Source organism: Taudactylus pleione, unplaced genomic scaffold (assembly GCF_031769625.1).
Source record: "Taudactylus pleione unplaced genomic scaffold, aTauple2 ptg000539l, whole genome shotgun sequence".
NCBI classification, from domain to species: domain Eukaryota; kingdom Metazoa; phylum Chordata; class Amphibia; order Anura; family Myobatrachidae; genus Taudactylus; species Taudactylus pleione.
Window position 1 is genome coordinate 1,699,884 of NW_028284941.1, and position 27,806 is coordinate 1,727,689.

The following is a 27,806-nucleotide window of genomic DNA, read 5'->3' on the forward strand; positions in this document are numbered from 1 at the left end:
GGGATTAAGGTCTGGGGAGTTTCCTGGCCATGGACCCAAAATTTCGATATTTTGTTCCCCGAGCCACTTATGGCATGGTGCTCCATCATGCTGGAAATGGCATTGTTCCTCTATAACTAACCTATTCTTGGATGGTTGGGAGAAGTTGCTCTTGCAGGATGTTTTGGTACCATTCTTTATTCATAGCTGTGTTCTTAGGCAAAACTGTGAGTGAGCCCACTCCCCTGGCTGAGAAGCAATCCCACACATGAATGGTCTCTGGATGCTTTACTGTTAGCATGACACAGGACTGATGGTAGCGCTCACTGTTCCTTCTCTGGTCAAGTGTTTTTCCAGATGCCCCAAACAATCTGAAATATATATAATTGGAAAGGGGATCTTTATATAATCTGAAAGGGGATTCATCAGAGAAAAAAACTTTACCCCAGTCCTCAGCAGTCCAATCCCTGTATCTTTTGCAGAATATCAGTCTGTCCCTGATATTTTTCCTGGAGAGAAGTGGCTTCTTTGCTGCCCTTCTTGACACCAGGTTATCCTCCAAAAGTCTTTGTCTGGCTGTGCATGCAGATGAACTCACATCTCCCTGCCGCTATTCCTGAGCAAGCTCTGCACTAGTGGTGCCATCAATCCCGCAACTCAATCAACTTTAGGAGACATTCCTGGCACTTGCTGGACATTATTGAGTACCCTGGAGCCTTCTTCACAACTATTGTACCTCTCTCCTTGAAGTTCTTGATGATTTGATAAATGGTCAATTTAGGTGCAATCTTACTAGCAGCAATATCCTTGCCTGTAAAGCCCTTTTTGTGCAAAGCAATGATGACTGCACATGTTTCCTTGCAGGTATCCATGGTTAACAGAGGAAGAACAATGATTTCAATCAACTCTCTCCCTTTAAAACTTCCAGTCTGTTATTCTAACTCAATCAGCATGACAGAGTGATCTCCAGCCTTGTCCTTGTCAACACTCTCACCTGTGTTAACGAGAGAATCACTGTTTATTATATATGTATTTTCACATCTCTATTCTTATATAGGCAGCAGTAGCTGCTCTTATCCATCCAATTTTACACTTCACTTTTCTTATTAGAGTGATGCCCTGGGGTGGCTCAGCTGGGCTGGTTTGGGGTTGTCCTGCTCTCTGGATTTGAACTTCAGTATGTTGGGGACCTACCCTAAGAGGTTACCGTGAAGTGGTGGGTAGGCCCATAACCTTAGCCATGATTATGCTAAAACCTCAATTTATTGCAACATTTTATTGCAATATGTATTGTATATAATTAGTCATTTGGAGTTGTGCACTTGTAATTTGTCTTTTTTTGTCTACAATAATAGTCTCAACAAGTAGCACCTCCAATTATATATATTCAGGGTGTGCAGTCTAGGGTCCTTTCCATATACTCTAATCAGTGTGCTCCTTTGCACACCTGAAGGCATGAGACTCCTTCAGCCTGGGCTAGCACCCCTCCCATATTGGTTTTAAGCAGGGAGTCTGGCATTGTGAATGCACATTAGTAAAAGGCACATTTTAGGTAAGTCCTACAAATTTATATACTGTAGTGCAGCTTTGGGTTGATTTTTGGGTCGTGGGTCCCCTGGATTGCTTTGGTTGGGCTGCTTCAGGGCATTGCATTATAACACTCTTTTCCTTTTTTGCACTGTTTAACACTTCTATTGTTTGTTTATAATATTTGTATTTTCACATCTCTATTCTTATACTGTATATGCAGCAGTAGCTGCTCTTATCTATCCAATTTTACACTTCACTTTTCTTATTAGAGTGATGCCCTGGGGTGGCTCAGCTGGGCTGGTTTGGGGGTGTCCTGCACTCTGGATTTGAACCTCAGTATGTTAAGGACCTACCCTAAGAGGTTACCGTGAAGTGGTGGGTAAGCCCATAATCTCGGCCATGATTATGCTAAAACCTCTATTTATTGCAAAATTTTATTGCAATATGTATTGTATATAATTAGTAATTTGGAGTTGTTCACTTGTAATTTGTCTTTTTTTGTCTAGACCTACTGAGATGTCAGCTGGTACTTTTGTGGCAGGGCTGAAATGCAGTGGAATTAATTTCAATTCATCTGATCACTCTTCATAACATTCTGGAGTATATACGACTTTGTGAAAAACAATTCTTGTCATTCTCAAAACTTTTGGCCATGGCTATACACAAAAATTCACTGTATCATATTTTTATATCTCTTCCACCAAGTTACTAACAACTAGTTTCATATAGTCAAATATACTGTATATTTCCCTTTACCTAAACTACTATTAGCCATTCGTAAGGATTGGGAATGTAAAGTAGCCCAGGAAAAAATATTGAAAGAGGCCCTTTGTGTGTGCGTCGAACGTGTGCTCAAAAAAGTGGGCATATCCTTGTGGAAAGGGGTGTGTCATGCCCGCAATGCTTTCACCATTCATGCAGGTGAAAACATGTTCTGGAAGCCGCCTGTTTGTGTAGCAATTAAGCCAATTTTATCATCATGCAACAGAGGTTCAACCAGATCATACATAGTAACAGAAAATGTGGGGCAGGACAAAATGTGAGTTTCCTTTATCAAACAATACTGACTATGGCATCCCGGTATTTAACCTAATCCTTAACCCCACTACTTGCCGCCGGGATTCTGACTGGTGTTGGGACTCTGTGGCTGGCATTCTGAGCGCCGGCATCCTGCATGCCGGTATTTCAACTACCTCCCATGTCAACACATACATAAAATATATATATATATATATATATACATATATATATATATATATATATACTGTATATAAAAACACATAAAATAGAAATAGAAAATTATTGTTAACAGGAAATTGTGCTTACCTGCCGTCCTTTAGATGAATTATGTGGCGCTGTAAATGGCCTTGCTTCTATGGTCTGCGGCACTGCTTCTGATGGCAGCCACCAGCCATAGGGGTGGACTATGCACACATGATGAGGTACTGTATGGGGAAAGAAGCAGAGGGACAAATGGAGATGTGTCGGAGGTACAGTTGGCAAAGGGGGCAGAGTTACAACAGGGGGAAGTATCAGTGGCACAGATAGAGGTGGACAGATGGAGAATGTGGCAAAGGTATATATGGGAAAATGGAATGAGGCATGGAAGGGGGAGGGGCAGAGGCACAGCAAATAAAGGTGGCAGAGGCACACATTAATGGGGTTTAGAGGCACACATGCTACTGGTGCTGGTTCTTAAGTTACAGTGGCACCCTACACATTTTTTTCCCTGTAATTTTAAGAACCAGGACTGGCTGGCAAGTCCGGAGCTGGTTAAGCTTTAGGAGGGGGGCCCTACATAATTTTTTTTTACTTTTAACCTTTTTTTCACAATTTACAGGCAGAAACATACATGGATCACAGTGATCTGTGTATGTTTCTGACAAACTCACAGATCACAGGCAGGTGAATTTATTTCACGAGTTTTTACAGGAGAGTTGTCCCATCTCATGAGAGTTTAGAAACTCTCTGCTTGGTAAATTCCAGAATCCTATCTTCACCAGTGAAAAGGTTCTCAAGTTTTGCCCATGGTGAATTGAAGAGAGTTTGCTAACTCTCCAGCATTTTCATGTAGGAAAGGAGATCTCTCTCCCGAGTTTGACTTTAGTAAATTTGAGAGTGGGAAAAAAATGCCCAAACTCTCCCGAGTTTGCAAACTCTCCCAAACTCTCAGCTTAGTAAATTATCCCCTAAGTATTTTATGATAAATGTTTATATCTATTTAATAATGGATTATTTAATTAAGTAAAACTATTTGGGCTATAGATAATGGTAGGGGGTGGGGTAGTGTATGTATATGTGTAGATTTAATTGAAACTATTCATTATAATATTTAATATATTAATTATGATTGCTTAGAATTTACAATGCATATATACACATATTATTTTGTGCATTGTAGCTATTGTCACACGGCGAGTACCTTCTCTCGCTGTCCGATTGGAGCTAAGTGAATGTGAGGTAAGCACAGATTTCTTATTTGTTATGTTACTATTTTGTTTCCTAATTAATGCTGTTTCCCTTCTGCCTGTCACCCACTGCCTCTCCCCAGCACCACCCTCTGCCCGTCATCTCCCACTACCTCTCCGTTACCCTCTCCATGTCACCCACTGACACACCCTCTCCCCTTCACCCTCTTTCTTTTCACCCTCTCACTGTCACCCAATGCCTCTCCCCAGCATCACCCTCTGCCCATCTCCCACTGCCTTTCCCCGGCCGTCACCCTCTCCCTGTCACCTCTCTCCATGGCCGTCACCCTTTCCCTGTGACCTCTCTCGTCTATCCCCCTTCCTGCCACCCACTGACTCTCACCATCTACCTGTCACTTCTCTCTCCTGTCACCCTTTTCCTGTCACCCATTGATTCTCATCTTCACCCTCTCTCTTTTCACCCTCTACCGCTCATTGTCACCCAAAGCCTCTCCCCAACATCACCCCCTGCCCGTCTCCCCCTGCCTTTACCCGGCCGTCACCCTCTACCTCTCCTAATGTCACATACTGCCTTTCCCTGGCATCACCCTCCATCTGTCTCCCACTGTCTTTCCCATCATAATCATAATATTTTGTGCATTAGAGGTAGTGCTGCACAGTGAGAACCTTCCCTTGCTGCTCTTTGACAGACCGATTGGAGTCAAGTGATTGTGAGGTAAGCATAGATTTCTATTTTGTTATGTTACAATTTTCTTTTCTAATTATTGCAGTATACCACTGCTTGTCACCCACTGCCTGTCACCCACTGCCTGTCACCCACTGCCCTCCCTAGCATCATCCTCTGTCCATCTTCCACTGCTTCTCCCTGGCCGTCGCCCTCTTACTGTCAACTCTCTCTCCTGTCACCATCTTGTCATCACCTCTATCTCCTGTCACCCAGTCACTCTCACCCTCTCCCCGTCACCTCTCTCCTGTCACCCTCTCCCCGTCACCTCTCTCCTGTCACCCTCTCCCCATCACCTCTCTCCTGTCACCCTCTCCCCATCACCTCTCTCCTGTCACCCTCTCCCCATCACCTCTCTCCTGTCACCCTCTCCCTGTTACCCACTGACTCTCATCCTTTCCCTGTCATCCTCTCTTTCTTTTCACCCTCTCCGTGTCACCCTCAGCCTCTCACTGTAACCTTCCACCTCTCACTGTCAGCCACTGCTTCTCCCAGCTTCTAACTACCAATCTCCCACTGCTTCTCCCTGGCTGTTGCCCTCTCCCCATCACCTCTCTCTCCCTGTCACCCACTGATTCTCACCATCTCCTCGTCACCTCTCTCTCACTGTCACCCTCTCCCTATCACTCAAAGACTCTAACCCTCTCCCCGTCACCTTTCTCCTGTGACCCTCTCCCTGTCACCCACTAACTATCACCCTCTCCCTGTCATCCTCTATCTCTTTTTGCCCTCTCCTTGTCACCCTCTACCCCCACTGTCACCTTCCGCCTTCACTGTCACCCACTGCTTCTCCCCAGCTTCCAACTACTGATCTCCCACTGCTTCTCCCTGGCCATTGCCCTCTACCCGTCACCTCTCTCTCCCTGTTCCCCTCTCCCTGTCATCCACTGATTCTCACCATCTCCCTGTCACCCTCTCCCTGTTACTCACTGACTCTCACCATCTCCCTGCCACCTCTCTCTCCCTGTCACTCATGGACTCTCCCCCTCTCCCTGTCACCCTCTCCTTGTCACCCACTGACTCTCACCCTTTCCCTGTCATCCTCTCTCTCTTTTCACCCTCACCCTGTCTCCCTCTCCCCAATTTCCCACTATCAATCCCCCTCTGCTACTCCATGGCCGTTGCCCTCTCCCCGTCACCTCCCTATCCCTGTCACCCTCTCCCTGTCACCCACTGATTCTCACCATCTCCCTGTCACTTCTCTCTCCCTGTCTCCTCTCTCCTGTCACCCTCTCCCTGTCACCCACTGACTCTCACCCTCTCACCCATTGACTCTCACCCTTTCCCTGTCATCCTCTCTCTCTTTTCACCCTCTCCCTGTCTCCTTCTCCCCAGTTTCCCACTATCGATCCCCCTCTGCTACTCCAAGGCCATTGCTCTATCCCCGTCACCTCCCTATCCCTGTCACCCTCTCCCTGTCACCCACTGATTCTCACCATCTCCCTGTCACTTCTCTCTCCCTGTCTCCTCTCTCCTGTCACCCACTGACTCTCACCCTATCACCCACTGACTCTCACCCTTTCCCTGTCATCCTTTCTCTCTTTTCACCCTCTCCTTGTCACCCTCTACCAGCTGCGAACAGGATGCAGCCAGTCACAATCGCGATGCTGCCGCTCACAGGTAGGATGAGAATGATCACTATATTTGTAGGAGGGCATAAAATTTATAGTGTGCAGGAGGGCACCGAACACCCTAGTACCAGCCCTGTGGAAATGCATTATATAACAAAAAGTCAGCAGCTGACTGGCGGCCCCACAAGCGTATCGGCCCACCGGGAATCTTTCTGCTGACTTCAACGGCCAATCCGCCCCTGACTGTGATACAACTAGTCTGCAGTTAGCACCCACAGTCAGTGCATGTTTGGTGGCAGGTTACAGATGGAAAAAAGACAAATATGTTTAACCGCTGATAATGGGTGGCAAATTAAGCCCATCCTGTCACATGTATACACATCATAAAGTCATAGTAGGCTTTTATGAAGTGAAATAATTAGCCACAGTAAATGGCTGACTGTGCTTAGGCATGCTTTGCACAAGTACATGACTTGCAGTCAGGTGGAACAAGTAAAATGACTGCAATTCCCTTTGACATGGCAAAAATGCTAACACATTTATAGTAAGGCTGTACCATAAATGTATACAGTTAATATCTGTCCTATATGTGAGTGGATGTTGTGTTGAAATAGTGATTTATTTTTCTGTTTCCCAACCTTGGAGCAGATTGTTATAATTTCAATGATTTTTTAATCTGTATTAAATACAGAAATGACCGCCGACTGACTGTGCTTACCATCAGTATCTAAAGTTGTAGGATTGATCTTATAGATGGTTTTCTCAGCATCACTTGATCCTGCACAATTTATTCTTGAGTTTTCAAAAATGTTTTCCAGGGCAGTATGAACCACACTCCCTATAGCATGATTCTATTGTACTTTCCAAGGTTGGTCATGCACAGAGCCAAAATGCCAAACATATTTTCTGTTATCAACTAATACTGTCATGTGCTGGACAGGTGCACTTTAAAGATTTTGGGGGTCTATTTACTAAGCTTTGTTAGGAAATAAAGTGAACGGTGATGAGGTACCAGCCAATCAGCTCCTAACTGCCATGTCACAGGCTGTGTTTGAAAATGGCAGTTAGGAGCTGATTGGTTGGTACCTTATCACCATTCACTTTATCTCCAAACAAAGCTTAGTAAATAGACCCCTTGGTCACATGACCAAGCCCAACTAATAGCCTGACTCCTCATTAGTGAGCAGGCTATTTAAACCTGCACTAACTCTTCTTTATCGCCAGATAATGGTCAGATAATCTTTCAGTTAGTTAGTTGACTGTACAGTTGGATAAAGTGTGCTGACTTTAGATAGCTTGCTGCCTAGACACTGTTGGCTCTTGCTGTTCCTTGTGCTTGTGATCTACCTTCAGTTTCCCGGAGACCCTACTCTACCTCAAGCACTGTGACTGCTTCAGACAAAAATACAGCCAGGTGATGTGTAAAATGACGCTCCACTTTAATTATGCACACCCAAAGACCTCCGTTTTGATGCTCAGACACGCCTCCATTCGCACATCCACTCCCCTGTTTTCCTGGACCTTCCCCTGTCACCACCCTCAAACGGCACATTCTGTAAATCAAAGAAGCGGCCCATCTGCGTGCTTCGAGCGATCCCTTTCCGATCTCACTGGCTCGCGCATGCGCATTTTGTCAAATACGCATGCGCAGATGGGTGACAATCGCCCATAGCGAGCGAATCAGGCCCTCAGTACCAAATGACTGGGTCTGTGTGATATAGCCTTGATACACGTATGATGGAGTTGTACAAGGATCTTCATTTGCTCAGGTGAAATAACCAGACCTTCCTGTATGTGAACAACCAAAAGTTGTAACTAACTGGTAGTTTTTCTGAACACTCATGGGGTATATTTACTAAAGTACGGGTTTATAGAAGTTGGGAAGTTGCCCATAGCAACCATTCAGATCCTACGTAACATGTATCTTGTACCTTCTAGAAGATAATAGCTTGAATCTGATTGGTTGCTATGGGCAACATCTCCACCAATAAAAACCCACACATTAGTAATAATGTGAGTTAACAAACCCACCCAATATCTAAAGCTGGTAATGGAGATGTTGTCACTCAAATCTAGTGCTATTTTTTATTATTATATCAGGGTTTCTACATTACCTCAGTGTGCACCTCCGTCAGCTATTGTAGAAGAAAGAGGTCATATACTACTGTATTAGTCCATTCCATATTTGCCTACTCGCTCAGAATGACCAGGATGCTCCCGAAAATCAAGTGGCACCCCCGACTGCCCAGAAAAGTGGGCAAGTGTCCCGGATTCCCATGATGATCCCCGTCCTCAAGCATCTTGTCCTCCCGGAGGTGGCAGCCTGAATGTTGTCAAGCATGGTCCATTCCCATCCTGTAGGGTAATGGAATTGGAGCTTACCTTTGTCAATAAACAACATACTGTACTTGTAAATGATATCTCTCTGGAAGCTTTAAAACTATATATTTTATTATGCATTTGGGAATAAAGAGAGGAGTTATAAACTATAGTTTTACTTACTGATATAGTATCGGGACTGTGCTACTTATCTTAAATATGCAATATAAGTTACATACAGTGGCGGTTTCTACCTAGGGGCTGCGGGACTGCAGCCCCCCCAGCAAAAATCTGCCACTGTGAGTTCCCAGTGAGCTCCGGTCCTGGAAACCGCACTGGCTCCGGAACTCCCACTCACCAGCGTTAGAGCGATCATCTCATCTTTAGCAGGGCAGGCACAGAAGGGAGCAGGAGACAGTCTCCCTATGTAGGTCTGCCCTGCTGCATGTGTTGGCACGGTAGTGGCTTCCTATTCGAAGCCCTACCTGCCAATCTCACACAGGGCTTGCAGTCTCAGGGGAGGACACTCCTCCCCCTGTGGAACTGCCAGTCCGGAGTGTTATCAGCACAGTGCAGGAAGCCTGATCAGCCCGGGCAGCCCCCCAGACTGGTAAAGGTAGGGACCGTCATTGAAATTTATAAGAGAGAACTGTTTAATGGGTTGAATTGCTTTTTCAAATCTTGCTTATAACAAATCTGTACTGTTGGAAGCAAAAAACAGTATGAAATCTGAAAGTACAGTATGTTTTCCCCAGTCACACTTCACAGTGTATCTAGGACAGACTCTTTCACATGAGCTCTGAATATGAAATTATGCATGTATTTTTAAAAGCTCTCTCTGTGAATCACAGAAACTTTAATGAATTTTGTTTTTTATGGTATAATTATCTTGCAAAGCTATCACTGAAAGCAATGTGAGATAATTAAAGATTAATAGCTGTATAGAGAATTTCAATAGTTTACCTTTGAATAGAACCAAGCTCTAAATTAAAGCTCAATAACTGTAGAACATACTGTACACAGTACAAAAAAACCTATTTACCGTTGATGGCTTTTAAAGGGTTGGGTACGGGTTGCCAGTGCTCAGGATTCGGTCGGTCAGAATCCTGACACCAGCATCCCGATAGGGTTAGGATACCGACACCTGTTGGCAGGGCCGGCCCTAGCCCAAATTTTTTGGTAAGCGACAATATTTTTTGGCGCCCCCAGGCATATTGTTGCGTGTGCCCAAACACATTAAGGGGCCGTGGTCTCATGGAAAAAGTCAAAACCGTAACACACACCCCTTTCTTGTCACTCTGGGAATAGTCCTTTCCATTCCTTATGAACCTTAATGCAGTCCCCCCAGTAATGCCCCTTATACAGTACCCCCAGTACGCAATGTCCCCAGTAGTGGTCCCTCTCATGCCGGCCCCAAGTAGTTCCCCTTATACAATGCCCCCAGTAGTGGTCACCCTTTTGCAGGCCCCCAGTAGTGATCCCCCAATACAGTGCCCCCAGATGTTGTCCCCTCTGTGCAGTACCCCTTGTGCCCCAGGAGTGGTCCCCTTTATGCAGTCCCCCAATAGTGCCCCTTATATAGGGCCCCCAGTAGTAGTCCCCCCTATGCAGTGCCCCCTGTGCCCTAGGAGAGGTCCCCCTTATGCAGGACTCCAGTAGTGCCCTCAGTAGTGATCCCCTTATGCAGTGCCCCTTTTACAGTGCCCCCAGTAGTGGTCCTACGTGTGCAGCACCCCTTGTTCCCCCAGTAGTAAGCCCCTTATATAGTGCCCCCAGTAGTAGTCCTGCCTATGCAGTGCCCCCAGTAGTCTTACCCCCCATGCAGTGCCCCTTATATAGTGCCCCCAGTAGTAGTCCCCCTGTGCAGTGCCCCTTGTGCCCCCAGTAGTAAGCCCCTTATATAGTGCCCCCAGTAGTAGTTCCCCCTATGCAGTGCACCCAGTAGTGGTACCCCCTATGCAGTGCCCCTTATATAGTGCCCCCGGTAGTGGTCCCCCCTGTGCAGTGCCCCCAATAGTAAGCCACTTATATAGTGCCACCAGTAGTAGTCCCCCCTTTGCAGTGTCCCCAGTAGAGGTACCCCCTTTGCAGTGCCCCTTATATAGTGCCGCCAGTAGTACTCCCCCCTATGCAGTGCCCCCAGTAGTAGTACCCCCTATGCAGTGCCCCTTATATAGTGCCCCCATTAATAGTCCCCCCATGCAGTGCCCCCAATAGTGGTAACCCTTATGCAATGCCCTTTAAACAGTGGCCTCAGTTGTAGTTCTCCCCCTATGCAGTACCCCCAGTATTGACCTTTATATAGTGCCCCCAGTAGTTGTCCCCCGATGCAGTGCCCCCAGTGGTAGTCCCCCCATTGTAGTGCCCCTAGTAGTAGCCCCCCCTTGTTTTGCCCCTAGTAGTAGTCCCCCTTTGTAGTAGTCCCCCCCCCTTGTTGTGCCCCTAGTAGTAGTCCCCCCTTGTTGTGCCCCTAGTAGTAGTCCCCCCTTGTAGTGCCCCCCTCCCCAGTAGATACACACATAATACAAATAAAAAAATAACACTTACCTGAATCCCCACTCCGGCTCCTGCCCCCGCCGCCACCATCCGCTCCTCCATCCGTCCTCCCGGGCCAGGCCTCTCTGCATTATGGGAGAGATGTCATGACGTATCTACCATTACCCACTGCGGGAGCCGGAAGATGGAGCTCATGAGTGAGCTCCAGCCCGGATCCGGCAGTGGGCGCAGCAGTCAATGAGAGTCTGACAGACTCTCATTGGCTGCTAATTAAAACAAACACACAGCTGCCAGTGCCGTTGGCTGTGTGTTTGTCACTGTGTAGTGCTGACTAAACTCCGTCCGGTCAGCGCTACACGCGCGGTGCGGCTGTGTCAAAGAGACACAGACGGCCCGCATGGTCGCAGCTGAGGCACCCCCCACTATGTGGTGCCCAACTCAGCTGCGTACCATACGTATGCGTAGAACCGGCCCTGCCTGTCGGTCAGTGTCCTAACCCTCCCCCTCTCCCTACACCTAACCCTCCCTCCCCACTGCCTAACCATAACCTCCCCCCCAGTGCCTAAACCTAACACCCCCCACATTCTAAACCTAACCTCCCCCCCCTTAGTGCATAATATTGTGAATATTATTATAATTATTATTATTAATAATAAGAATATTATCATTCTTTTTTTTAATTATTTTTCACATTTATTTATATACCTAATAGTAATACACATTATGCTGCATTTTACAGAGAATTTAAATCATTCACATCAGTCCCTGTCCCACTGGGGTTTACAATCCAAATTCCCTACCAAATGGACACACTAGGGTTAAATTCTTCAAAAGACAAATAGCCTACATTACAAGTATGAATTTTAATGTAAAAAAATTATAAATAGTACAGTTTATTATATACCCCAGTGGGTAGATCTGGAAAGTATGCAAATATGGTGTAGTAAAAACAATATACTTTGTAGAGATGTGCGCAGATCCCCGTGTTTTGGTTCTAAATCATCATTTGGTTTTGGTAAAACCGCCCTCAAGTGTTTTGTTTTGGTTTTGGCTTTGGTTTGTCGAAACTGGATTATTGGCTGAGACAAGATCAGTTTAAAATTGAATCGCAGCGACACTATCTTGCGACTGGCTGCAAGACGCCATTTTGCGAAATGGCCGCCTAAGCGCCATTTTAGATAAACTCACACTTTAGTACATGTGGCGATTATACTATTAGCATCATGCGAATGCATCTGTGACCATCGCCATAGGTTACGGCGATTCACCAGAAGCCTATTTCATGACTTTACGTATTATAAAGGATATATTTCAGAAATGGCTTTACAGTATGTCAAAAATTGGATTGCATTAGATGAATAGAGCAAATGGCTACGTGACAACTAGCTTGTGTAGATAAGCTTCCTGGACAGTGTCTGCTCTCACTACAGGTGGTCTGTCTCGAATACACACCTTACATTAGCAAGCTTCCTGCAATGACATGACTTCAAAGACTAGAGTGTTATCTTAGGTTTGTGTCATGTAGTTGGGCTATTTGCATTTACACAAGAGACTGGGAGAATAAAGGGTTTTTCTTTTTAGCTTGGGAAAGTGGGGAGGACTGCTGACAGAGTGGGCATGTGGAACTATCAAGCTCAGCATGTCACACTGCTAGATGTTCACCATTTCTCATACACACATTAATACGTCTTTATATCAAACCCTGCATACTCACACTCTACATATTCACACATAAGGTTTAATAAGCTTTAAAGTATAAGATTTAAGTTGGTTCAGTTAGTATAAATGCTGTCAAATAAAGATATTTGATAACTAAGGTTTTATACATGCTAAGAAAGCCGTGTTTGGGTTCGTACTGATGCATACTCTTTCAACAGAATTCCGGTACTAACGTTGTGGAGATTGCATCATGCATTCTCAACTTATGGACCACAGAAACTTCAAGCAACAAAATGTATATTATATGAACAACTGTTAGGGGGCGGGTGGGCAGAGACCCCCAGTTGTTGGAGGCTGGGTTGAGTCTATTTGAACCAGCCTGTTAAACGCTCTGTAACAGATGCTTCCCCCATGGGAACCAATGGCATAAGCAAGAAACTTCTCTATTGTCCTGTCTATTCTGGGGGGGTATAAACATGTGTGCTCAAACACTGGGTCTTTAGTCTTCTTGCTAAATGCTGATTGACGGAGGTTTTCTATCTGAATGCCGGGATCTGGTCCAGAGCGCATGCGTATGTATACTGTACTTTGGGTCTAATTGTGTATGGATCAATAGCATGTAACTGACTGTACTTTTACTTGAATAATACTTTGTGCTTCGGAACCACATGTTCTGAGTCTGGAGTCTCTATTTATTGTATGACTGCGTACGCAAATTAGCGTCATCCTTAGAGGTTTATAGGAAGGATAGTAGAAGGTACAGGCAGGGGTATATAGAGGTTCAATTTTAATATAGTCAGGTTTTCTTAAAAAATGTATAAAAACAGCTAAAATCATGTAACTTGGACCTGTTTTTGTTACCATAGTATTATTAACATCAATAACATTAATTTCCAGCTATTTCCGCTAATTTTGACCACCTCACAGCACCTGAAATCATGAGGGAAGGATTTAAATACAATCCAAAACACGCAAGATCCGTTTTTTAGGTCAGAGTACTGAACATGGCGAGAAGACCCAAGTGGAGGCTCAGGGCCTGATTCAGAGCTGCTAGCGAGCGCTCGCTCTGAATCAAGGCTGGGATTTTTTTTTTTACCAGGCCGCTCGCTAAGCTGTGGGTGACCACCCACAGCTTTTGCAAGCAGCCTTGAAATGGTCGCAATTATCGCGACCATCGGGCTTGCGACGAGACCCTGTGGTAGGGTCTCGGCTCCCGCAAGCCTGAGTGGACTTCCTGCTCTAATAGAGCAGGAAGTCCACTACTGACATCACGAGTGATGCCAATAGGGCTGCCCACAAACGCCAAGCGTACCTTTGGGAACGTCTGCGTTTGCTCAACCACCCCCCCTACCCACCTACAAAATGGGGCGAGCTGTCAATCAACATCGACAGCCGCCCCGTCTTCTAGCGAGCCCCGGAGCAACTGAAATTCAGTCGCTCGCTGGGGCTCGCACATGCGCATGCCAGACACGGTGCATGCACAGGGGGTAAACATCGACCTGCTTGCGAACACTGTGCGCTTGCGAGCGGGTCTGAATCAGGCCCTCAGTTCTTCTCGAAACCCCAAAGTGATCCGAGCTGGGACTAGGTTTGACTCAAAATCCCAAAGTTCAGTTGTGTTCGGGTTTTAGCATAACTGAACCACTCTAATAATTTGTCTTTACTCAGATAATTAGCAACACATTTTCATATCTTTCCTGCAGCATATTGCACCATGTAATATCAAGTTTTACATACCAGGCATAACTAGGGTATTTGGAGCACAGGGCAAGATAAAAAACGCCGCCCCCCTCCCTATCTGCACATGCCGAAAAGTGGGCGTAACCACATGCCACAATGGACGTGGCCAGTGAAAAATGGGGGTGTGTCAACATGACAAACCCTTGTTTCTCGTCACTCTGGGAACATTCCTTTCCATTCCATATGCACCATATGGACTATGGCTGGTGGCGCCCCCCCACACGCTGCTGGTGATCACCATCGCGACCATCGGGGCTTGTGACCAGACCCTAAGGTTGGGTCTGGGCACTCGCAAGCCCCAGGGAGCTTTCTGCTCTGATGGAGCAGGAAGCTCCCCACTGACATCACTGATGATGCCAGTGCGGCCGCCCACAAAACGGTAGGCTTTCCTTAAGGAATGCCTCCGTTTTGGAAACCACCCCCCTGGCCCACCTACAAAAAGGGGTGAGCTGTCGATCAACATCGACAGCCGCCCCTTTTGTTTTGGGCTTGCGCACGTGCAGTGTGGCCGCTGCACGTGCGCAGGGCTACCCATCGACCCGGTTGCGAGCACATCGGTGCTTGCGACCGGGTCTGAATTACCCCCCCCAGTGTGCTGCCTTTTGCTGTAAGTAGGGTGCAAAACCTATGGTATGCTACTGATTGCACTGTATGGCGTAAAGATGCTGAGTGTATGTGGACACATCTGTATTCAGTATCAGTGAGAGTTGATACTGACAGGCAATGTTAGTTCATGCATGTGCACAGAGAGGGCTGGCGGAGGCGGAGGGATCTTAATGGAACCTTCTTTGCACTCTGGACTCCACATAGAGATTCCAATGATGAATGGGCCTGTTACTTAAAACTAGGGGTGAGCGGATTCGGATTTCTAAAATCCGAACCCCCCCGAGCCCCCCCGGTCGGAGGCCGATCCGAGTCAGGCTCGACTTTTCTTGCCTGACTCGGATCTGAAACCGAGGCAAAACGTCATCATCCCGCCTTCCGGGTCTCGCGGGTTTTGGATCCTATATAAGGTACCCGCATCGGCGCCATTTTCTCACTTGGCTGTGGACAGTGAAGAGGGAGGGTGGGAGTTAGGGCTGGCTGGGCTGTGTAGTGTAGTGTAGTGCAGAGTAGTGTTGTGCTGTGCTGTGCTGTGCTGTGCTGCACTGTGCTGCTGGTGTCCATAGGGGCTGTGTCCACTACTTCAAAGTCCATAGGGGCTGGCTGTGTTGTGCTGTGCTGCTGTTGTTAATAGGGGCTGTGTCCACTACTTCAAAGTCCATAGGGGCTGGCTGGACTGTGTTGTGCAGTCAGTTGTCCATAGGGGCTGTGTCCACTCCAAAGTCCTGTGCAGTGTCCCAGTCCTAAAGGGGTGCTGTAGTGTTGTCCAGGGGGTGCTCTGTCCATCAGGGGTGCTCCCCCCAAGTGCAAAAAAAATTATATTTTTTCTGTGTTTGTGAATTGTGTGCACTGTGGCTGCAGGTGCATCAACCAAGGAGCAGCGCCAAGCGTGCGCCTGTGTCCCATTAGTAAAGGGCCGGCTGGCTTGTCCGTTAAAGGGTGCTGTAACCCCCAAAGTACACTCCAAACAAAATAAAAAAATATTCTCTGTGTTTGTGAATTGTGTGCACTGTGGCTGCACGTGCATCAACAAAGGAGCAGCGCCAAGCGTGCGCCTGAGTCCCATAAGTAAAGAGCCGTCCTGTTGTATCCAAGCTCCTGCAAACCACACCGTCAACTCCCTTCTCGTCAATTTCCTCCTTAGTCAGGATCGGAAGTAGTCCTGCAGGCCATGTCACTGGCATGACTGACTCTCCTATCCGGGATTCCTCTGGAGGATCCTGCATTGCTACGCCTCCTGCTGCCGCTGCTGCTGTTGCTGCTGCTGGGAGTCGTTCATCATCCCAGAGAGGAAGTAGGAACACCACTACTTTTACTAAACAATTGACCCTCCAACAGTCCTTAGCGAGGAGGATGAAGTACGACAGCAGTCATCCTGAAGCAAAACGTATAACTGAGGCCTTGACTGCTATGTTGGTGTAGACGTGCGTCCGGTATCCGCCATTAGTGCAGTGGGATTTAGACAATTGATGGAGGTAGTGTGTCCCCAGTTCCAAATCCTGTCTAGATTCCACTTCACTAGGCAGGCGATACCGAGACTGTACAGAAACGTCAGAAAAAGTGTCCTCAGTGTCCTGAAAAATGCGGTTGTACCCAATGTCCACTTAACCACGGACATGTGGACAAGTGGAACAGGGCAGACTAAGGACTATATGACTGTGACAGCCCACTGGGTAGATGTATCACCTTATGCAGCAACAGCAGCAGCGTCACCAGTAGCAGCATCTCAGAAACGCCAGCTCGTTCCAAGGCAGGCTACACTGTGTATCACCGGTTTCAGTAAGAGGCACACCGCCGACAACCTCTTAGAGAAACTGAGGGAAATCATCGCCCAGTGGCTTACCCCACTTAGACTCTCCTGGGGATTTGTGATATCTGACAATGCCACCAATATTGTGCGGGCATTACATCTGGGCAAATTCCAGCACATCCCATGTTTTGCTCACACAATAAACTTGGTGGTGCAGAATTTTCTGAAAAGCGACAGGGGCGTGCAGGAGACGCTTTGGGTGGCCCGAAAAATTTCTGGCCACTTTCGCCATTCAGCGACTGCGTGCCGAAGACTGGAGTGCCAGCAAACACTCTTGAACCTGCCCCGCCATCACCTGAAGCAAGAGGTTGTGACACGGTGGAACTCAACCCTCTATATGCTTCAGAGGATGGAGGAGCAGCAAAAGGCCATTCAAGCTTATACAGCCACCTATGACATAGGCAAAGGAGGGGGTATGCACCTGACTCAAGCACAGTGGAGAATGATTTCCGTGTTGTGCAAGGTTCTCCAGCCCTTCGAACTTGCCACACGTGAAGTCAGTTCAGACACTGCCAGCTTGAGTCAGGTCATACCCCTCATCAGGCTTTTGCAGAAGCAGCTGGAGAAAGTGAAGGAGGAGCTAAGACGGAGCGATTCCGCTCGGCATGTGGGACTTGTGGATGAAGCCCTTCATTCGCTTTGCCAGGATTCCAGGGTGGTCAATCTGTTGAAATCAGACCACTACATTTTGGCCGCCGTGCTCGATCCTAGGTTTAAAGCCTATGTGGTGTCTCTCTTTCCGGCCGACACAAGCCTGCAGAGGTGCAAAGACCTGCTGGTGAAAACACTGTCAGCTGAAGCGGAACGTGACACGTCAACAGCAATTTGGAGGCCCCTGTACAAACTGGCTCTATTTTACCTGAGTTGCCCCCCCCTCCAGTGTGTACTCCGAAAGAGTGTTTAGTGCACCTGGGAACCTTGTCAGCGAAAGGCGTAGGAGGTTGCTTCCACAAAATGTGGAGAAGATGATGTTCATAAAAATGAATTATCAACTCTTCCAGGGAGACCAGCCTCCAGAACGTACAGAGAGACCTGTGGTGGTGGATTCCAGTGGGGACGAGTTAATTCTCTGTGAGGATGAGGATGTACACAACACTGAAGAGGGTGAGGAATCGGTGGATGAGGACGACATCTTGCCTCCGTAGAGCCAGTTTGTGCAGGGACAGATTAATTGCCAGCTTGTTTTGTCTGCCACAGTCGTGTGGCAGACCCTGGCTCTGAAATGATTGGTTTGTTAAAGTGTGCATGTCCTGTTTATACAACATAAGGGTGGGTGGGAGGGCCCAAGGACAATTCCATCTTGCACCTCTTTTTTTTCTTTGCATTTGCATTATGTACAGTTTGGGGCCTAGTTTTTCAAACTGCCATCCTGTCTGCCATTGCAGTGCCACTCCTAGATGGACCACATGTTTGTGCCGCCCACTCGTATCGCTTTGATAGTCATCCATCTACCTCAGTGCAACCTTTTGGACATAAAAACACTATTGTGAGGTGTGAGGTGTTCAGAATAGACTGGAAATGAGTGGAAATTAAGGTTATTGAGTTTAATAATAGCATAGGAGCAGAAAAACCCACAAATTCTGTGATTTTAGCTGTTTTTATGCTTTTTTAAAAAAAAAATACAGATCCAAAACACAAAACCCAGAACCCAAAACACGGAAGGGTGGTTTTGGCAAAACGAATCCAGATCCAAAACACAAAGAAAGATCCAGATCCAAAACCAAAACACGAAAAGTGGCCGGTGCACACCCCTAATTAGTACGGAGATATGGAAATTATGGTATTCATCAAATTCCGAAAATTATGTATTTTTGGAATTTGATGGAGGTACTATCCACCACTGTGAGGTGGCGAATAGCAGGTAACACTTACCTGCGGTCAGCTGGACAGGTCCCCCGCAGCTCCCTCCGGCGCTCTGGTCCCTCCTCTAGCTCCTGTGGTTGCTCGGACAACTGTGTTCTCCCAGCAGAAAACAATAAAGTTTAGAAAAATAAAAATTTGTTTTTTTTCCCCCAAACTGTACTGTGGTGTGCTGGGAGTCCACGTGTCAGACCAGCAGGACGGAGCCGGAGGCTGCTGCGCAGGCAGGTAAGTGTGGGATGGAGGGGAGGTGAGCGGTGAGCAAAGGGGGGAGGGGGCTTAGGGGGGCACACAAACTTACCGCCGTTGTAGGTAGTGGTGCGCATGCGCTGGGTTTACGAATGTAACAGCGCATGCGCAGCACTGTTTCCAGCTGCGGTAACTTAGAGTAGAGAGGGAAAAGTATCTATTTCCCGAAAAGATGTCATCACGAAAATGACAGCTTTTCGGAATAGATACTGATGGAGAGGAGGAATGATGAATTCCTCCTGTAATTAGGTAGAACTCCATGCGAGTTCTAAACCTAATTACCTCCATCGATTTTTAAGGTATGACGAATAGTCCCTTAAAACCTAACAAATTGTAGGATGTTTGACTATATGTCATACAATGTATTCAATATATTTAAAATGGCCTCGCTGACAATTAGTAGTATGTCTCCAGCAAAAAGTAATATCAGTTATACAAATACCAATTACTATGGCTTGAACAAAAACTCACATACTTGTCAGAACATGATCACACCCTGTCTCCCTGAAGAGTCTATCAATCACCCTGATGGCACCTTATTCCCGTCCTGAAGCTGGCATTTTGTATCACTGGCATGTAGTAAACACATGCAGGGACAGGGGCTCCCATAGAGGTACATCCTTGCGATGTGTAAAAGTAATGTAATCACTAACGTGATTACTTTGCTTTCAGTCTCTGGGCAAAATTTACTAAGCGGCGGGTTCTAACAGGGCTGTCATTTAGAAACCGCCTCCAATCTGCCACCGAACCACCAGGTTTTAAAACCCATCACTTAGTAAATTGTGCCCTCTGTGTCTGCTGAATATACATGTGTGAGTGGAGAGTGCCGGGGACTGTTCCCAGTTCCTTTTGTATTAGTGTGTTTTCATCAACAAGTAGATCTATCTAACTGCTTTGGAACTTATTTACATTTGGATGTAAATCAATTTTATGGTACGCCTCTCAGATGGCTTTGTAAAGCGCTACCACTGCCAATCCCCTGCTTCCGTCGACAGGCCCCCGCTATGCAGGACCTGAAAGGTATGTTGGCTACTGTTGGGGTGATGAGAGGTGCTGTTCTGAGAAAGGCTTTGCTGAGAGAGAGGAGGGCTGTGCTGAGGGGGGTTGTGATGTGAGGGGGGACTATGCTGAGGAAGGCTGTGCTGAGGGGGCTGTACTGAGGGAGACTGTGATGTGAGTGGTGCTGTGCTGAAAGGGGGCGGTACTGAGGAAGACTGTGCTGAGGGGGGCTGTACTGAGGTTGGATGTACTGAGGAAGGCTGTGCTGAGGGGGCTGTACTGAAGGGGGATGTACTGAGGAAGACTGTACTGAGGGGGGATGTACTGAGGAAGGCTGTATGTACTGAGTGGTGCTGTACTGAGAGAGGCTGTGTTGAAGGGGGCTGTGATGTGAGGGGGGCTGTGCTGAGGGGAGATGTACTGAGGGGGAATGTACTGAGAGGCTGCGCTGAGGGGGCTGTACTGTGGGTGGCTGTACTGAGGAAGGCTGTGCTGAAGGGGGCTGTGATGTGAGGGGGGCTGTACTCAGGGGGGGATGTAATGAGGAAGACTGTGCAGGGGGGGCTATGTTGAGGAGGGCTGTGATGTTAGGGGGGCTGTGTTGAGGGGGGATGTACTGAAGGGGGCTGTGATGTGAGGGGCTGTGCTGAGGGGGGCTGTGATGTGAGGGGCTGCGATGAGAGGGGCCTTGCTGAAGGGGAGCTGTGATGTGAGGGGTTGTGCTGAGGGGATGTGATGTGAGGGGCTCTGCTGAGGGGGGCTGTGCTAACAAGGGCTGCGATGTGAGGGGCTGTGCTGAGGGGGGCTGTGATGGGCTGTGATGTGAGGGGCTGTGATAAGGGGAGCTGTCCTATGAGGGGAGCTGTAGTGTAAGCAGCTGTGATAAGGGGGCTGTACTGTGAGGGGCTGTGGTGTGAGCGGCTGTGATAAGGGGGCCGGTTGCTCGGGCCAGACCTGTCTACATAAGTCCCTCAACTAAAAACATAATTGGCTTCTGTGTGCAGGCTAGTCTAGTTTGCAGCACCCGGCCAAGCTGAGGAGGACCATCTGACAGCGGGTAAAGCAGCTGCTGCCTTGACCCAGCACCTACTAGATCCACAGGGAGCTCTTAGGGGTTGAGAGCATATTTTAGAAAAACAGTGATTGGGGACAATAATTAGGATATTTGTTGTGGGATGTGGGGAGGGTCAGGTCCTCATTCAGAGGCGGTCGGAGGATGCAAGCGGTCGCTCAGAAACTGGGCGGCCACTTGCATCCTGACCGCCCGCCTCTGTTGCGGTCGTTAGGCTGTGGGTTAACAGCCACAGCTCTAACGACCGCTCGGGTGATGGTTGCGATGGTCAGAGGGTATGGTCTCACTTGTCGTAAGCCCCGGAGAGCTTCTGGCTCTGTCAGAGCCGGGAGCTCTCCACTGACATCACTAGTGATGTCAGTGGGGCCTCCCCCAAACGGCAGGCATTCCCATAGGAACGCCTCCGTTTGGGCTGCCACCCCCGGCCCGCCTTCCAAATGGGGCGAGCTGTCAATCAACATCGACAGCTCACCCCCTTTGGAAAGAGACCCGCTACGACCAGCGCTGTCGGTCGTAGCGGGTCTCACGCATGCGCACGAGGGAGCCGGCTCCCTCGTGCGCATGCGCACTGGCAAAGCATCGAGGCGGCCGTGCAGTTGTAGACCATACGGCCGCCTCTGAATAAGGTCCTCAATGTGGTATTTGTTGTGGGATGGGGAGGACAAAGTTGCATGTGGTGGTCTGAGTGACTTGTGGAGGCATGTGTGGTGGTGGCACATGAAGTGTCGTGTGGAGACATGTAAAGTGGTCTAAGGGTTATCACTCTCTAATATCTGTTCCAATGTCTGTTCTTGCCTACGTCAGCTTCTAAGCCCTTTTCTTGCCTATGCAAAATTTTTACTTTTTCCTCTCTGTGCCAACCTTTCTGCTCATCCTCTCTGCCAGCCTCTCTTCCCTTCCTCTGCGCCAGCTTTTCTATCCATCCTCTTTCTGCACCAGCCTTTCTGCCCATCCGTTGTTTGCGCCAGCCTCTCTTCCCACTGCCTCTCTCCATCACCCACAGAGGCAGTGGGTGACCCACAGCTTGTCACCCACTGCCTCTCCCTGTAACCTCCTGCCTCTAGCTGTCAGTCTCTGCCTGTCACCCAATGCCTCTTTGCTTCTCCTCATCACCCACTCTCTCTCCCTGTTTCCTTCTCTGTCACCCTCTAATCTCTCCCCAGTGTCACCCACTACCTCTTCTCAGTGTCACCCACTCCCCGTCTCCCTCTCTGTCACCATTTGTGGGAGGGCACAAATATATAGTTTTCAGGGGGGTACCAAACACCCTAGCACCGGCCCTGTGCACCAGATATCTCCCATATCTCCAATATCTGCTGCGGTCGCCGGTGCCTATGTTTGGGAGATAGTTAATATTTATGGGTACCCCCAAAAAGGGTGTTTTCGGCAGAGATCCCACAAATATTCTTTGTCAAATAGGCCCCTTAATGTCATGTGATATTTCTCAATTGTCAGATATGTATCTAGAATAATGTCTTTGTAACATTATTGTTATTATGTGAATTTTTAGCTTTATGCTATCTCACTTTCTTTACAATAATGAACATGCTTTGATCTGCAGCTCGGGTTAGATCCCAGTGTGCACAATACCCGCTTTTGTCTCTCTTTTGATTACTGTCCAGATTTGTAGAAATGTCACATAAACCCTGGCCTACAGTAACAAACGTTGCAGAGATAGCACTGACAATTGTTAACTGCACACATCATTGTTTTCCTTTTATAGTACAGTTACAGCTTCTATTTTGCCTTCTCTATCTAAAAACGATTGTTGTGACACGCGTTCATTGAATAACATCTGCTCTGGCAGACATTAATAACTATTCACCAAAATTAAAAACATTGACAAAAAATAAATGGACTGTTTATTAGGCAATGCCTCTTCTAGCATAAAGCAATTACATTCTGGTCAGTTATTCTTTAAGGAAGGTTATTGATGTGTTTGTTTCCGAGAAGTGGACAAAATAGAGTCATTATTTCAATATTTCAGAGGATTGAGCAGCCAATGTATTGATGGTTTCAGAGTGGGGAGTGACGGAATGAGTAACAGGGAAGTAAAGATATAAAGAAAGAGCGAAGTTTCTAATCAACAGATTAGGTAAAAAAATAAAATGTGACAATGAATCATGAAAACTCATGGTAGAAAGAAAAGGATGGAGAATGAAAAATACATGGAAAATAGACATTCGTAAGAAGAAAGAAGTGTATTGTAGGCTACTTTGAAGTAGATGAGTTGATTCACACATGTCCTTGTATCTTGAGTCTTTCGAGGAAACAAATTAATAAATAATGAATCGCTGAAATAATTTCAGGAAGTGGTTCCCCTAAGGACTTCTTGTAATCAGAGTACTTTATCTTCTAAAGGCAGTGACACACATTATGTGACACACAGTATAGAACCTTTGGGAATCCACAATCATTTATTGTTGATTGAATTGAGAAGATTTAAATTTCAACAGCAAGATTTTGTTTAGACCATTCTCTGGACACACTGCAATGATATACTATTGCATCTTCACCTACAAAAGCAGAAAGCACATACTGGGGCTCATTCAGACCCGGCCGCAAGCACCAATGTGCTCGCAATCGGGTCGATGCATAGCCCTGCACACGCGCAGCGGCTGCACTGCGCGTGCGCAAGCCCCGGAGTGAGAGAGAAACTCTCTCGCTCCGGAGCTCACTACAAAAGGGGCGGCTGTCGATGTTGATCGACAGCTCGCCCCTTTTTGTAGGCGGGCCGAGGGGGTGGTTTCCAAAACGGAGGCGTTCCTTAAGGAACGCCTACCATTTTGTGGGCGGCCGCACTGACATCATCAGTGATGTCAGTGGGGAGCTTCATCAAATTCCCAAGTTCCACAACTATGAATTAAATATATGCCTCTATAAGTATGGGAAAATCAGTGAACATACAGCACCATAAAAAAATAATTGCCACTGTCTGATTTTATTTATAATTTAATATGAAAAGTGTTTTTTTTTCACTATGAATTTGATTAGATATTAGGCTGTACTGGAAGAGAATGGTAGAATACAATACACCATAGTCTGCTGATTCTGGGCCTGATTCAGACCCGCTCGCGAGTGGGTCGATGGTGGCCCAGTGCGCGTGCGCACGATGGAGCCGACTCCGTCGTGCGCATGCGCGAGACTCGGATAGCGACGGGCAATCCGTCGCTCCGGGTCTCATACCAAAGGGGGCATGTAGAATGACAGCACGCCCCCTTTGGTTGGCGGGCCAGGGGAGTGGCTGCCCAAACGGAGGCGTTCCCATGTGAACGCCTCCGTTTGGGGGCGGCCCCACTGACATCACGAGTGATGTCAGTGGGAGAGATTTCGGCTCTGTGAGACCCGAAATCTCTCTGGGGCTTGTGGCAACGAGACCCTACCACAAGGGTCTCGTCGCAAGCCCGATGGTCGCGATGGTCTTGACCATCGCGACCATCTTCCTGGCTGCTCGCTATAGTTGTGGGTGGTCACCCACAGCTATGCGAGCGGCCAGGAGGCCGCTCTAAAAAACAAGAAGGCCGGCCCTGATTCAGAGCGAGCGCTCTGTCAGAGCATCCGGCTCTGAATCAGGGCCTCTGTCATTTTTTTTTTGTTCTGCAATGTTATCAAACAAGTATAAAACAATGGTATTTCCATCTTAGTAAACTAAAAGACACAGCAGAAGATGTATTAGGCCTTGGAGAGAGAAAAAAAAGTAACCCAAAGCAACCAATCAGCTTCTAATTTTTATTTTAGACCGTGCTAGATAAATTACAGAAGCTGATTGATTGCTTTAGGAAAGTTATCCACTTTATCTCTCTCCAAGACTTGATACATTTCCCCCTGAATGATGAGAATCAGTTGTTTGAATTCTTTAGTTAAAGGAACATGACAGTGTTTTAACTGTCGCTGACCCCCGTGTTTTGGTTTTGGTTCTAATTCATTGTTGTGCTTTGGTTTAGGTCATGGTTTATGTGTTTTGGTTTTGGTCATGTATTTTTTTTAAAACAATTGATAACAACAGCTAAAAAAATGCCTGTTTTTGTTCCTACAGTATTATTAACCTCAATAACATTCATTCAGTCAATTCCAGTCAATTTTGGCCACCTCACAGCATGTTTGCAGAACGTGTGATCTGTGCAGTGCTTCTGTATGTGTAAAAGTTAATAAAGTGTTAAAAATTGGAAGAAAAGCATGGGCTAACCCCCCTAAAGCACAATGCATGGGGTCCCCCATATTTTACAGGCTTTTGAGCTGATCCTGTTGTGAAAATATGGGGGAAACATGTTGTAGGGGTTCCCTGTATTTTATACAACCAGCACCGGGCTCACTGGGACTCCTGCCAAAGCATCCCCTACCAATCAGCCAAGGCCAGGGATTCCTTGTGAAGAGGGGACCCCCTAAATAAAGAGGACCCCTGTCCCATGGACACCCTAGGCCCAGGTAGAATGCCCGGTGCTATGCTAAGCACCCCTAGTGGAGGTGGGTGTGAGTTCATGATGTAAAAGATAGAATTTATAATATTGTCTCCTTTACAGGAGGACTACAGGTCCCAGCAAGCCTGCCCTTCTTGCAATACTTGGAGAATCACATTTACCGGTAAGCCCAGGCACTAAGAGCCAAAAGAATACTTGACCCAAGGGGTGGATGAGTATGGATTTTTTAATTACAGCGATCGGGTATCCTACGTGAACAAGGGGACCGAATCACTACAGGGAGTCAAGGTAAGTATTTATTGTGAGTGTGTGAATGTGTAATAAAATCTTACAATATTTGGTGTGGGGGCCTGATTCAACAGCGATCACAACTGCGATGCTGCAATTTTGCACGGAATGCAGCTGCGAAAATATGCTAATGCATGCCAAACCTCAGCCGGTATAAATACGCCCACTACTGCTTTCTCATATACGTCCAATGTCGCTCTTCTGCATAAACATCGGTACCATCAACACACATCAGGTAGTCATGCAGCATTTACAACAGGTCTGACTAGCCACAGACACTTCAAGTCATGTCGCACACAGTGAGCTCTCATGCTGTGTATGCAATCGCAGTGGCTAAGTTATGCAACGTACAGACTAGGGATGTGCAGGCTCGGATAGGTTCGAGTTTGCACGTGGAGTTCGGATTTTTCCCTCCAAAAAAACGGAACTCAGAAAGAGGCAAAACGTCATCTTGCATGGACGAACATCATCATTCCTGGACAAAAGTCCAGGAATGATGATGTTCATCCATGCAAGATGACGTTTTGCCTCTTCCAGGAATGATGATGTTCGTCCATGCAAGATGACGTTTTGCCTCTTTCTGAGTTCCGTTTTATTGGAGGGAAAAATCCGAACTCCACGTGCAAACTCGAACCTATCCGAGCCTGCACATCCCTAGTACAGACACATCTGCATTTTTCTGACCACCTCCAAACGCTGACAGCCTTTCACTCACTGCGATGGATTGCTCTGTGCATTCGTAATCACAATGTGATAACTGCGCATGCACAGTATGGCTTATTCGCATGCATGATAGCAAAACAATTGCTTAATGTACGTCTGTAATTGCAATTGCATTCACTACTGAATCAGGCCTTTTTTTTAGTATTTCTTTTACAAGAGGACTACAAGTGCCAGCGGTCCATTTATGCCTGGGCTTGTCGGTACTTGTGGTTCTCCAAGTACCAGCAAGCGGGGAAGGCTTGCTGGGACCTGTAGTCCCCATATAAAAGACAATTTTCATTCTACTTTTTACTACAGATTTTAACCCCACACCTACCTCCACCAGGGGTGTGGAGAATAGCCCTGGACTGTCAGCTGGGCCTAGAGTGTCTTCGGTAGGGGGGACCCAGCTGACTAGCAGTGGAATCTGAATGCTTTGGCAGGGGGACCCAGTGAATGTGGCATTACACCCCTGCTAGAAAGAGCCTGGTGCTGGTTGTGTAAAATACAGGGGGACCCCTATATCTTTTCTCTCCTTTATTTTCACAACCAGGACCGGGTCCAGAGTCTGGTGCTGGTTGAAGGAAATCCTGAGAACCCCACGTTGTTTTTTTCCTGTATTTCTTGATCCAGCATCAGCTCAAAAAGCCTGGTGCTGGTTATGCTTAGGGAGGGTGGGACATCTTTTTTACACGTATCGGATTGATGTACAGGCTTGTGTTTCTTACCCAGTCAGCAGCAGCTACCATGGCAACAGGCTGCTGGTTGGCTGAGAATGGCTGTCTCTCAGCCTTATATCTATCAGTGTATACTCAGCTGTAGAGCCACAAATGATTTTCTGATCATATAGTCAATGCAACAAAACCAGATAATCCCCAATCTACTTCTTAAAAAAAAAGTGCCTGTGGTATTAGCCACAGACATAGCCCTTCCCCTTTAATCATTCTGCTGTCAGCAGCCAGGGTATCCGCTCCTATCCTCCCAGCACCCATTACCAGTGTAAGAAGTTGCACAACACAAGCAGAATGAATGGAGGACCACCTAGTCCCACTGCACCTCGGTGCCCCAGCCTCCCTCCAACTGGCAGCACGCTGGCAAAAACCTTGCTGGGTAGTGTCCCCCTACCCCCCGAGACACTCTAATAGGAAAGGTTACAGAGCGCTAGCATCTTACTATCATGGTTAAAGGATACCACCTCCACTTGCAACCACTTCTCCTGAGTCCTGGCAGAAAAGGCATGAGACCTGGAACTCAGAGCCAATGCTGAAATATTTCCCCGAAGCTGGCAGAGACGCCATCTTCCCGAACTACATCTTCGTAACGTGTCATGTGGTAGTGCGTGGAGGTGGTGTTAGTGG